The sequence below is a fragment of the Microtus ochrogaster genome, chromosome X (assembly GCF_000317375.1).
Source record: "Microtus ochrogaster isolate Prairie Vole_2 chromosome X, MicOch1.0, whole genome shotgun sequence".
In the NCBI taxonomy this organism is placed as follows: Eukaryota; Metazoa; Chordata; class Mammalia; order Rodentia; family Cricetidae; genus Microtus; species Microtus ochrogaster.
In genome coordinates, this window is record NC_022026.1 from 58533368 (window position 1) to 58542956 (window position 9589).

Consider the following 9589-nt stretch of genomic DNA (forward strand, 5'->3'; position numbering starts at 1 on the left):
GTCTGTCTGATGATATTTCATACTTAGATTAGGGGTGTGTTGTATGGGCCAGAAGGACATACAGGAGATATCAGGAGATATATGTGATGGCAGCTCATCTTCCCTGAAGCCTGGTGTAGTGGCACATAACCTATAATTCTATCACCCAGAGTCTGGAACCAGGAGGGTTCATGGAGGAAGGTCATTGGTTGATTAAATAAAGAAGCTGCTTGCCCTGATAGGTTAGAACGTAGGTGGGAGGAGCAGAATGCTGGGCGGAAGAGGAAGTGAGGTCAGACTCGACAGCTCTCCTCTCAGGGGCAGACGCCTTGGAGAGACACGATGCTCTACTCTTGCGGGCAGATGCGAGAGCTCTGCCCTCTGAGGCACACGCGATGAAGCTCCGACCCAGGATGGACATAGGCTAGAATCTTCCCTGTAAGCGCACCTTGGGGTGCTATACACAGATGATTAGAAATGGGCTAAATTAATATGTGAGAATTAGCCTAGAAGAGAATGGGCCAAGCAGTGCTTAAAAGAATACAGTGTCCGTGTAATTATTTCAGGGCATAAGCTAGCCAGGCGGCCGGGGTGCAGCTGGGGTGCTGGGGACGCGGCCCCGCCGCTGCTATTACTACAGAGGGTGGCGATTTCAAGACCAGCATGGGCTACCTAATGAGACCGTTTCAACAAGCAAGGGACTAAAGAGCTTCTCCAGCACGGAGTTACTATTAATCAATACCTTGGGATATATAAGATTATCCTCTAAATTGAAATTGGCATCACGTAAAGTCTAGAAATTTGAATTAGAGAGCATTAAGTTAGCATTATATAAAGTCTATGTGTTGAATTAGAAGCCTGTGTCAAACTGGCAATCCCTAAGATCTGCACTGTTATGTTAGAGAGTGTTTCTTGACCAACTCAGGAGCACGGTTTGTTTTTACTCATTCGTTCTTTAGTTTTGATTTATTTCCTGTGCATGTTTTATAACAGTGGGTCTCCACTCATGGGTCTCGACCCCCTTGGCCAACCTCTATCTCCAAAAATATGTACATTCTGATTCATATCAGTAGCAAAACTACAGTTAGGAAGTAGCAGCAGAAATACTTTTATATTTGGAGGTCACCACAACACTGTATTTAGGGGTCCCAGCATTAAGAAGGTCAGAACCACTGATCTACAGGCTCTTGTTCCTTAATAAGCATAGACTAATAGGAAGTCAGCGTATTTTAAGAACATAGAATCTGACCTGAGGTAAATGTGTATTTCTCATCTCCCTCCCACTTACTGGCAGACCTTGAGAAAGGCGATTGGATCCACACCTATGATTCCTCTTCCATAAAAATGCAGTAAAGCACCCGGTGCCTGGAACACCTCTAAAAACCAAGAGTCTATTCTAACTATTGGAAAGGCCTTTGGTTTTTTTTTTTTTTTCTCTAGCTGGGTGACTAGATCATTTTAGATTTATTTGGTGCTCTGACACCTCCAGTGTACTGCCGCAGAGCTACTACATTGAGTTGGTGGTCAATTCTTGCAGGTTGCCAACATCTTCTCTCACGTCCATTTGCAAACCTCTTTGGGGTTTTGCTTTCATGGATATACCAAAATGTCTTTTGCAATAATGGCAGTTTAACTGAACATTTTTCCTTACTCATTTTTTTCCTTCTGGCATTACTGGAACTACATTAAGGGAGAAACAACAACAATAGATTTCGTGTGTGTGTGTGTGTGTGTGTGTGTGTGTGTGTGTGTGTTATGCGTGCTGTGTGTGGACAACTTATAGGGTCAATTCTCCCTTTCCGCCACGTGGGTTCTGGGGACTGCTAACAAACAACTTCACCTGCTGAGCCACCTCCCTGGCCCAGATTTCTGTTTTTAGCAAGAAATTATCTAAGAGCTTTTGTTGGGGGAAGATATCTACCTATCAAGCCAGAAAGAAAGTGCTGCCTCGCCCACCACTCCTTACTTTTTAAGGTTTAAATGAAATAAGTTTCATTTTCTTTTCTTTTTTTAAGTTTCACAAGCTTTCTGCCTTGCTTCAAATTTCCCCTTATTAAACTTGTCTGATGTGGATTTTTTTCCTTCCTAAGTTCTTTAGGCATGTCCTTTATTGTCCTTTTTTTGTACTGATACAGGCTTTTCCAGCAACACGGTTTCTAATAGATTATCTTGGTCAACTCCTGTAATGTATTAGTCTCACAAATGAATTTTTAACAGTGTTTCCTCACTATTATGGTGTGGCTGCTCTTTTGTATTACAACGTCGTGGCTTTTTGTTCACTGTGGGGTTTTGGCATTATTTTAAAATGTCATTCAATTTTATTTCTCTTTGTCCTGCAACTGGAGATAACTATCTTGAAGTAATCAGGATGCTCTCGCCTTGTTGCTTAGCTTTCTTGGTGCTGGACATTGCTATGCAGGGCTGCTGGGGTAGAAAGACATCAATGGTCTTACCCAGTGATGGATTTTGCATACTACAGTCCTGACCTGCAAAGCAAGGTATGTCCAGCGGTACAATAGTAGCAAGATTGTTTATGGGAGAATTAACCACTATCACTATCTTGGTTAGATTTAAGGCCTGCTTCTGTAAACATACTCGGAAATGGTGAATAAGGAAGACAGATGCTAGAAAAGAATGTATTTGTATTGTTTTTTCTAAATGTTCATGCTGTTAAACTGCTTTTTGAATATTTATGTTTATATCCATAGATTTCTGCTATTATCAGCCTTGGTCATAGAAACTTATTGCTGTGGGTAGTGGTTAATAGGGACTCTTAACCGCGGAAGTACTGAGAATAAGCAACTCCGAGTGCTTAGAAGTGGAACAGCTGTACCAACCCTCCCGCCAAAGACAAAACAGAGGGGGAAGCATGGGAGAATGAACGGAAGGGGAGGTAGAAGAGTGGAAGAGCTGGAGGATGGGGAGGGTGCTGAGGGATACTGCTTGCTGGGTGTAACATGACCGTTGAACATGTGAGTTCAGAGGAGCTGTGGTTACCTACGTAAGACCTGCATGCCCTACTTCTGAGGAACTATATTGGCAGTTGGTAGCTGCTGAGGAAGAGAGAGTCACTCTTTGGGGAGATGATCATTGTGAGGTTGCACTCACTTCTTAGACTCCTACCCTTATATCCCTCTTTTCTAGGCTCCTCCCCTTTGGCTCCTTCCATTAGGGCCCCCTCCTCACAGGTCCCAACCTCCTCTTAGGCCCCTCCCATTTAGGCTCTGCCCCTCAAGCCCCTCCCCTTTTGGACTCCTCCCTCTTAGGCCCCTCTCTCCTCTCAGCCCCCTCCCACTTAGGTTCCACTCTTTAGGTCCCTCCCAATTAGGCTCCACCACTTGGAACCCCTCTCCTCTTGGGCTCCTCCCTCTTAGGTCCCTCCCACTTAGGCTCCATCCCTTAGACCTCTCCCCTTTGGATGCCTCCCTCTTAGGCCCCTCCCTCCTCTCAGGCTCCTCCCATTTAGGTTCCACCTTTAGGCCCCTCCCACTTAGGCTTTGCCCTTTAGGCCCCTCGCCTTTGGACTCCTCCTTCTTAGTCCCCTCCCTCCTATCAGGCCCCTCCCACTCAGGTTCCACCCTTTAGGACCCTCCCACCTAGGCCCCACCCCTTCAGGTCCCTCCGATTTGGATGCCTCCCTCATAGGTCCCTCCCTCCTCTCAGGCCCCTCCCACTTAGGTTCTAACATTTAGGACCCTCCCGCTTAGTCCCCACCCCTTGGACCCCTTCTCCCCTTGGGCTCCTCCATCTTAGGCCCCTCACACTGAGGTTCCACCTTTTAGGCCCCTCCCACTTAGACTCCACCCCCTTTGCCCCTCCCCTTTTGGACTCCCCCTCTTAGTCCACTTCCTCCTCTCAGGCCCCTCCTACTTAGGTTCCACCCTTTAGACCCCTCCCACTTAGGCTCCACCTCTTGAACCCCCTCTCCTCTTGGGCTCCTCCTTCTTAGGCTCCTCCCACGTAGGCTCTGCCCTTAGGTCCCCACTCCCTTGGTCTCCCTCTCTCTTGACCCTCCCTCCTCTCAGGCCCTCCCTCCTCTGAGATCTCCCCACTTAGGCTCTGCCCCTTTGGCTTCTCCCCTCTTGGATTCCTCCCCCTTAGGCCACTCTTTCCTTTTGAGCTCCTCCCTTAGGCCCCTCCCACTTAGGCTCCACCCATTAGGCCCCCTTCTCCTTTTGGGCTCTCCCCTTTTAGGCCCCTCCCTCTTCTTTGGCCCCTCCCACTTAGGTTTCACCCCTTGGACCTCTCTCTCCTCTTGGGCTCCTCCCTCTTAGGCCCCTCCCACTTAGGATCTGCCCTTAGGTTCCCTCTCCCCTTGGTCACGCTCTCTGAGGCCTCTCACTACTCTCAGGCCCCTCCCTCCTCCAAGGTCCCCCCACTTAGGCTCTGCCCCTTTGGCCCCTCCCTTCTTGGGCTCCTCCCCAATAGACCCCCTCCCTCCTCTTAGGCCCCACCCTACTCTCAGGCCCCTCCCACTTAGACTCTATCCCTTGGGCCCTTCTCTTGGTCTCCTCCCTCTTAGGCCCCCCTTTTCTCAGACCCCTCCCACTTATGTTCTACCCTTTAGGCCCCTCCCACTTAGGCTCCACCACTTGGACCCCCTCTCCTCTTGGCCTCCTCCCTCTTAGACCCCTCCCATATAGGCCCCACCCCTTAGGTCCTCTTTCTCTTGGGCTCCTCCCTCTCTTAGCCCCCCCTCTTAGACCCCCTCCCCTTTTGACTCCTCCCTATTAGGCCACTCCCTCCTCTAAGGCCCCTCCCACTTAGGCTCTACCCTTTAGGGCCCACCCACTTAGGCTCCACCCCTTAGGCCCCTCCCCTTTGGACACCTACCTCTTAGGCCCCTCCCTCCTCCCAGGCCCCTCCCACTCAGGTTCCATCCTTTAGGACCCTCCCACTTAGGACCTGCCCCCTCAGACCCCTCCCATTTAGATGCCTCCCTCTTAGGCCCCTCCCTCCTCTCAGGCCCCTCACACCTCGCTTCCACCCTTTAGAACCCTCCCACTTAGGTTCCACCCCTTGGACCTCCCTCTCCTCTTGGGCTCCTCCATCTTAGGACCCCCCACTTAGGTTTCACCTTTTAGGCACCTCCCACTTAGGCTCCACCCCTTGAGCCTCCTCTCCTCTTGGGCTCCTCCCTCTTAGGACCCTCCCACTTAGGCTTTGCCCTTAGGTCCCCTCTCCTGTTGGTCTCCCTCTCTCAGGCCCCTCCCAACTCTCAGGCCCCTCCCTCCTCTTAGATCTCCCCACTTAGGCTCTGCCCCTTTGACTTCTCCCCTCTTGGGCTCCTCCCCCTTAGGCCACTCTCTTTTTTTGGGGCTCCTCCCTCTTAGGTCCCTCTCACTTAGGCTCTACCTCTTTAGCCACCCTCCTCTTGGACTCTTCCCTCTTAGGCCCCTCCCACTTAGGCTCTTCCTCTTAGGCCCCTCCCCTCTTGGCCTCCTCTCTGAGGCCTCTCACTCCTCTCAGGCACCTCCCCCCTCCTAGGTACCCCCACTTAGGATCTGCCGCTTTGGCCCCTCCTCTCTTGGGCTCCTCCCCAATAGGCCCCCTCACTCCTCTTGGGCTCCTCCCTATTCAGGCCCCTCCCACTTAGGCCTCGTCCCCTAAGGCCCCTCCCATTTGGATGTCTTACTCTTAGGCCCCTCCCTCCTCTCAGGCCCAACCCACATAGGTTCCACCCTTTAGAACCCTCCCACTTAGGCTCCACCCTCTAGGTGCCCCTTTTGGATGCCTCCCTCTTAGGCCCCTCCCTCCTCTCAGGCCACTCCCACTTATTCTCCACCCTTCAAGCCCCTCCCAGCTAGGCTCTGCCCCCTTGGCCACTCCCCTTTGGCCTCCTCCCTCTCAGGCCCCTTCTACTTAGGTTCCACATTTATGACCCTCCCACTTAGGCTCCACCCCTAGCCCCTCCCCTTAGATTCCACCCTTTAGGCCCCTCCCACTTAGGCTTCACCCCTTGAACCACCTCCCTCGTAGGCCCCTCCCTCCTCACAATTCCTCCCACTTAGGTGCCACCCTTTAGGACCCTCCCACTTAGGCTCCACCCCTTGGACCTCCTCCCTCTTCATCTCATCCACTTAGACTCTACCCCTTTGGTCTTTCCTCTCTTGGGCTCCTCCCTCTTAGGCCCCTCCCTCTCTTAGGCTCCTCCCCTCTTAGGCCCTCCTCCCTCCCCACTCCTCCCTCTCTCCAGTTGACTTACATCACTCCTCACTCTGCCCCTCCTCTGATTCACCCCTGTGTGATGTATACTTGTTCTGGACCCTGCAAGCCCTTACTGTGCTCAGATGCTTAGAGAAGCCACATATCAGTTTCCATGAGTTTATCTTGGGCTCCAGTATATACCCATATACTCCTTGAACTCAGTTTGTATCTTACCACTTTTCGGTCCTGATCTTGTTGTCCTTTTGGGCTGTAAAGATCTACCTTGCACACGCCCCTGCGGCTGTGTAACCAGTCAATATCGTCAGACATCTTTAGGAAGAAGCAAAAGAATGTGAAATTCTTATATGTGGTTTATAAAATGAAGTCAATTTAAACAAAACTCCTGGGGGTGGGGGGGCTGATCCCATTTGCTTCATAGAGATTCAAGCTAAGAATCACAGACAAGAAAGGATGTGAACGTGGGGAATGGTGCTGAAATTTTTAAGGCACAGGATCAATAACTTTTGTCAAAATATGTGGTACTAAGTATCGTGATCCATGGTAATATCACGTTGACATAAGACACCAGCAGGAAAAGTGGTGCATGAGGAAGCAAATTTAAGTTTAGAGACTAGGGGTTATATGTTGTAATCTATGTCTACCCAACTGAATGAGAGTTTTGGTGTCTGGGACTTGTATTTTCTCCAGAATTTAGTGAGATAAATTTCTTCTCCTAAGTCTTAGAGGGCTGTGAAATTCACTTTTACACATATAAAAATTTATTTTCTTCTACAGTTTACTAGATTATTAGATCTTTCCTCTTCCCTCTAGCTCTTCAAACTAGTCTCACATTCTGTTCTTTCCCTCTGTCTCCTCTTTCTTTCCCTCCTCCTGGCTCTGCTCTCCTCCCTTCCTCCCCCCTGCTTGCTCTGGTCTCCCTCCATGCTCCTGCCTCCCTCCTCTTCTCCCCTCCCCCTTCTCCATTCTCCTTCTCTTCTCTGTCTTCCCCCATCTCCCTCCTGCCTCCTTTCCTCATCCATCCACCCTCCCTCCTTCTGCCTCTCTTGTCCTCCTTCATTTCCCTCCCTTCTTCCCTCCCCCACTTCATCTTTCCATCCTAACTCCATTCCCTGTCCCTTGTTCCTCCCTCTTTCCCTCCTTTGAAATTCTCTCCCTCCCTCCTATCCTCACTCCTCCCCTTCCATTACTCATCATTATCCCTAGTTCCTCTTTTCCTCTCCACTTCCTCCCTCTCTCTCCTTCATCTCTTGCTTTTCTTCCCTCCAGTTCCCTCTCTCCTGCCCCTATCTTTCATTTTCCCCCTCTCTTCTCCATTCTCCCTCCCCTTCTTTCTCTCCTTCACCCTCCATCTCTCTCCCTTCCTCCTTCTTCCCATTCTCCCCCCTCCTTTCTTCCTCTGAACATTCTCTGTACTTCCTCCCTCCTCCTTCCTTCCATTCTCCCTCCTCCCTCTCTATCCCTCCTCCCTCCACTCCCTCCTCCACTCCCTCCTCCCTCCCTTTATTCCCCATCCTCCACTCCCTCCTCCCTCCCTTTATTCCCCATCCTCCACTCCCTCCTCCCTCCCTTTATTCCCCATCCTCCCTCCCTCCTCCCTCTCTTCAGCTCTCCTCTCTCTCTCCATCCCTCCTCTCTCCTCTCCATCTTTCCCTTCCTCCTCTCTTCCCTCCCTTTATTCTCTATCCTTCCTTCCTCTCCTCCGCTTCATCCCTTTTCCCTCCCCTCCCTCCCCCTTACCCCTCCTTCCCCATCCTCCTTCCCTCCCACCTCCCTTCCAATACTTTTTATCCTCCTTGGTTCCCCCTCTCTTCAACCTCCCTCTATCCCCTTCCTCCTGTTCCCTCACCCAGTCCAGCTGGCCTTGGTGAGTTCTCGATAGAACATTCCCATTTTCTCAGTGGGTAGGTACACCCCTCGCTGTCCTGAGTTCCTTGCCTGTGCTCTCTTCTCCTGCTCATGATTTGGACCTTGGGCTTTCAGTCTGGTGCTCCAATGTGGAACTCTGTCTCTGTCTCCTTGCATCGCCTGGAGTCTGCCTGGAGTGGGAGTATCATGGCAACTCCCTGACTCAGGTTCTTTCTCCCAGCATTCTGTTCTGTTTACTCCTCCCACCTATGTTTTAACCTATGAGTGCCAAGCAGTTTCTTTATTGCTTAACCAATGAAATCAACAGATTGATATATGACACTCCCACATCAAATAACCCTGGCTCACACAGTGTAGAATATGACATTTACAAGAGCTGCCTTCATATGACAATGCCAGTGCCCATGAAACAAGTCATAAAAGATGACATCAGAAGAAAAGACAACATCTGGGGGAAGAGAAAGAAAGGCCAGAGAAAGAACAGTCCAAGCATAAAAGGAAAAGGAGCTATCAGGATAAAGATTTAGACAAAGACAAGAACACTGAGCTAACTAAAGGAGAGGAAGATAAAGCTGGAGTCAGTTCTGAAAAACTGAAGCATCGAAAAAGAAAATTAAACATAAAGTGTCCTCAGAGAAAGAAGAACGTAAGCACAAGAAAGAGAAAAAGAAATTTGTTGAAGAAAGAACAGAAGACAAAATCCTCTGTGATGAGTCAATTCTTGGGTTATGAACTTACAAGATACCCAAGAATGGCTAAAAGAAAGCAATATTGATTTGGATAAAGATAGGAGTGACTGGTGAAGATAAGAAAAGGCAGGTAGAATATGAGCTCAAAAACGTTGAGGTTTTTGTTTGCAAAAATGAATATGAGAAAAGAAACACAAGATATCTAAATCCATCCTTTAAGGAAATGTTTTAAGGTAAACCTACTCAAGAATTTTGAGTATATTATATTATACATTGGAATTCCCCGTTGCTTTTGACCATATCTTACTCTTCTTTTTAATCCTTTTTCTGCATAATAGTTCAGGTTTAATAATTAAAGAAATAATCAAAAAAACATATGTCAAATGATCAGAAGAGGTTAAGCAGCTTGTGCCACAGAAACAATATATTATGTTCTGTGGACTGAAGGACCTATTGCTTCAAAAGCAACAGGAAGAACGTGTTTATAACAGTAGTTGAAAATAAATGATAAATATGAGCATAGGAATATAGTAGGTGAAAACATCCTACACATGAAAAAGACAAAATATTCAGAAAATGATTAACTGGGCATGTTTATTTATTTGCTTATTAATTAAAGATTTCTGTCTCCTCCCCACCACCGCCTCCCATTTCTCTCCCCCTCCCCCAATCCTTCTCTCTCATCAGCCCAAAGAGCAGTCAGGGTTCCCTGCTCTGTGGGGAGTCCAAGGACCTCCCTACTCCTACCAGGTCCAAGAAGGTTAGCATCCAAATAGCCTTGGCTCCCACAAAGCCAGTATATGCAGTGGGATCAAAACCCAGTGCCATTGTTCTTGACTTCTCAGCAGTCCTCATTGTCCGCTATGTTCAGCAAGTCCGGTTTTATC

The 9589-nt window shown here is 49.0% G+C and overlaps 1 pseudogene; it reads left to right on the forward strand.

The window, feature by feature from the left end:
* The window catches only part of LOC101979596, a 26518-nt pseudogene extending 17773 nt beyond the window's left edge, over window positions 1-8745 (forward strand).
* The last annotated feature ends 844 nt before the right edge of the window (window positions 8746-9589 follow it).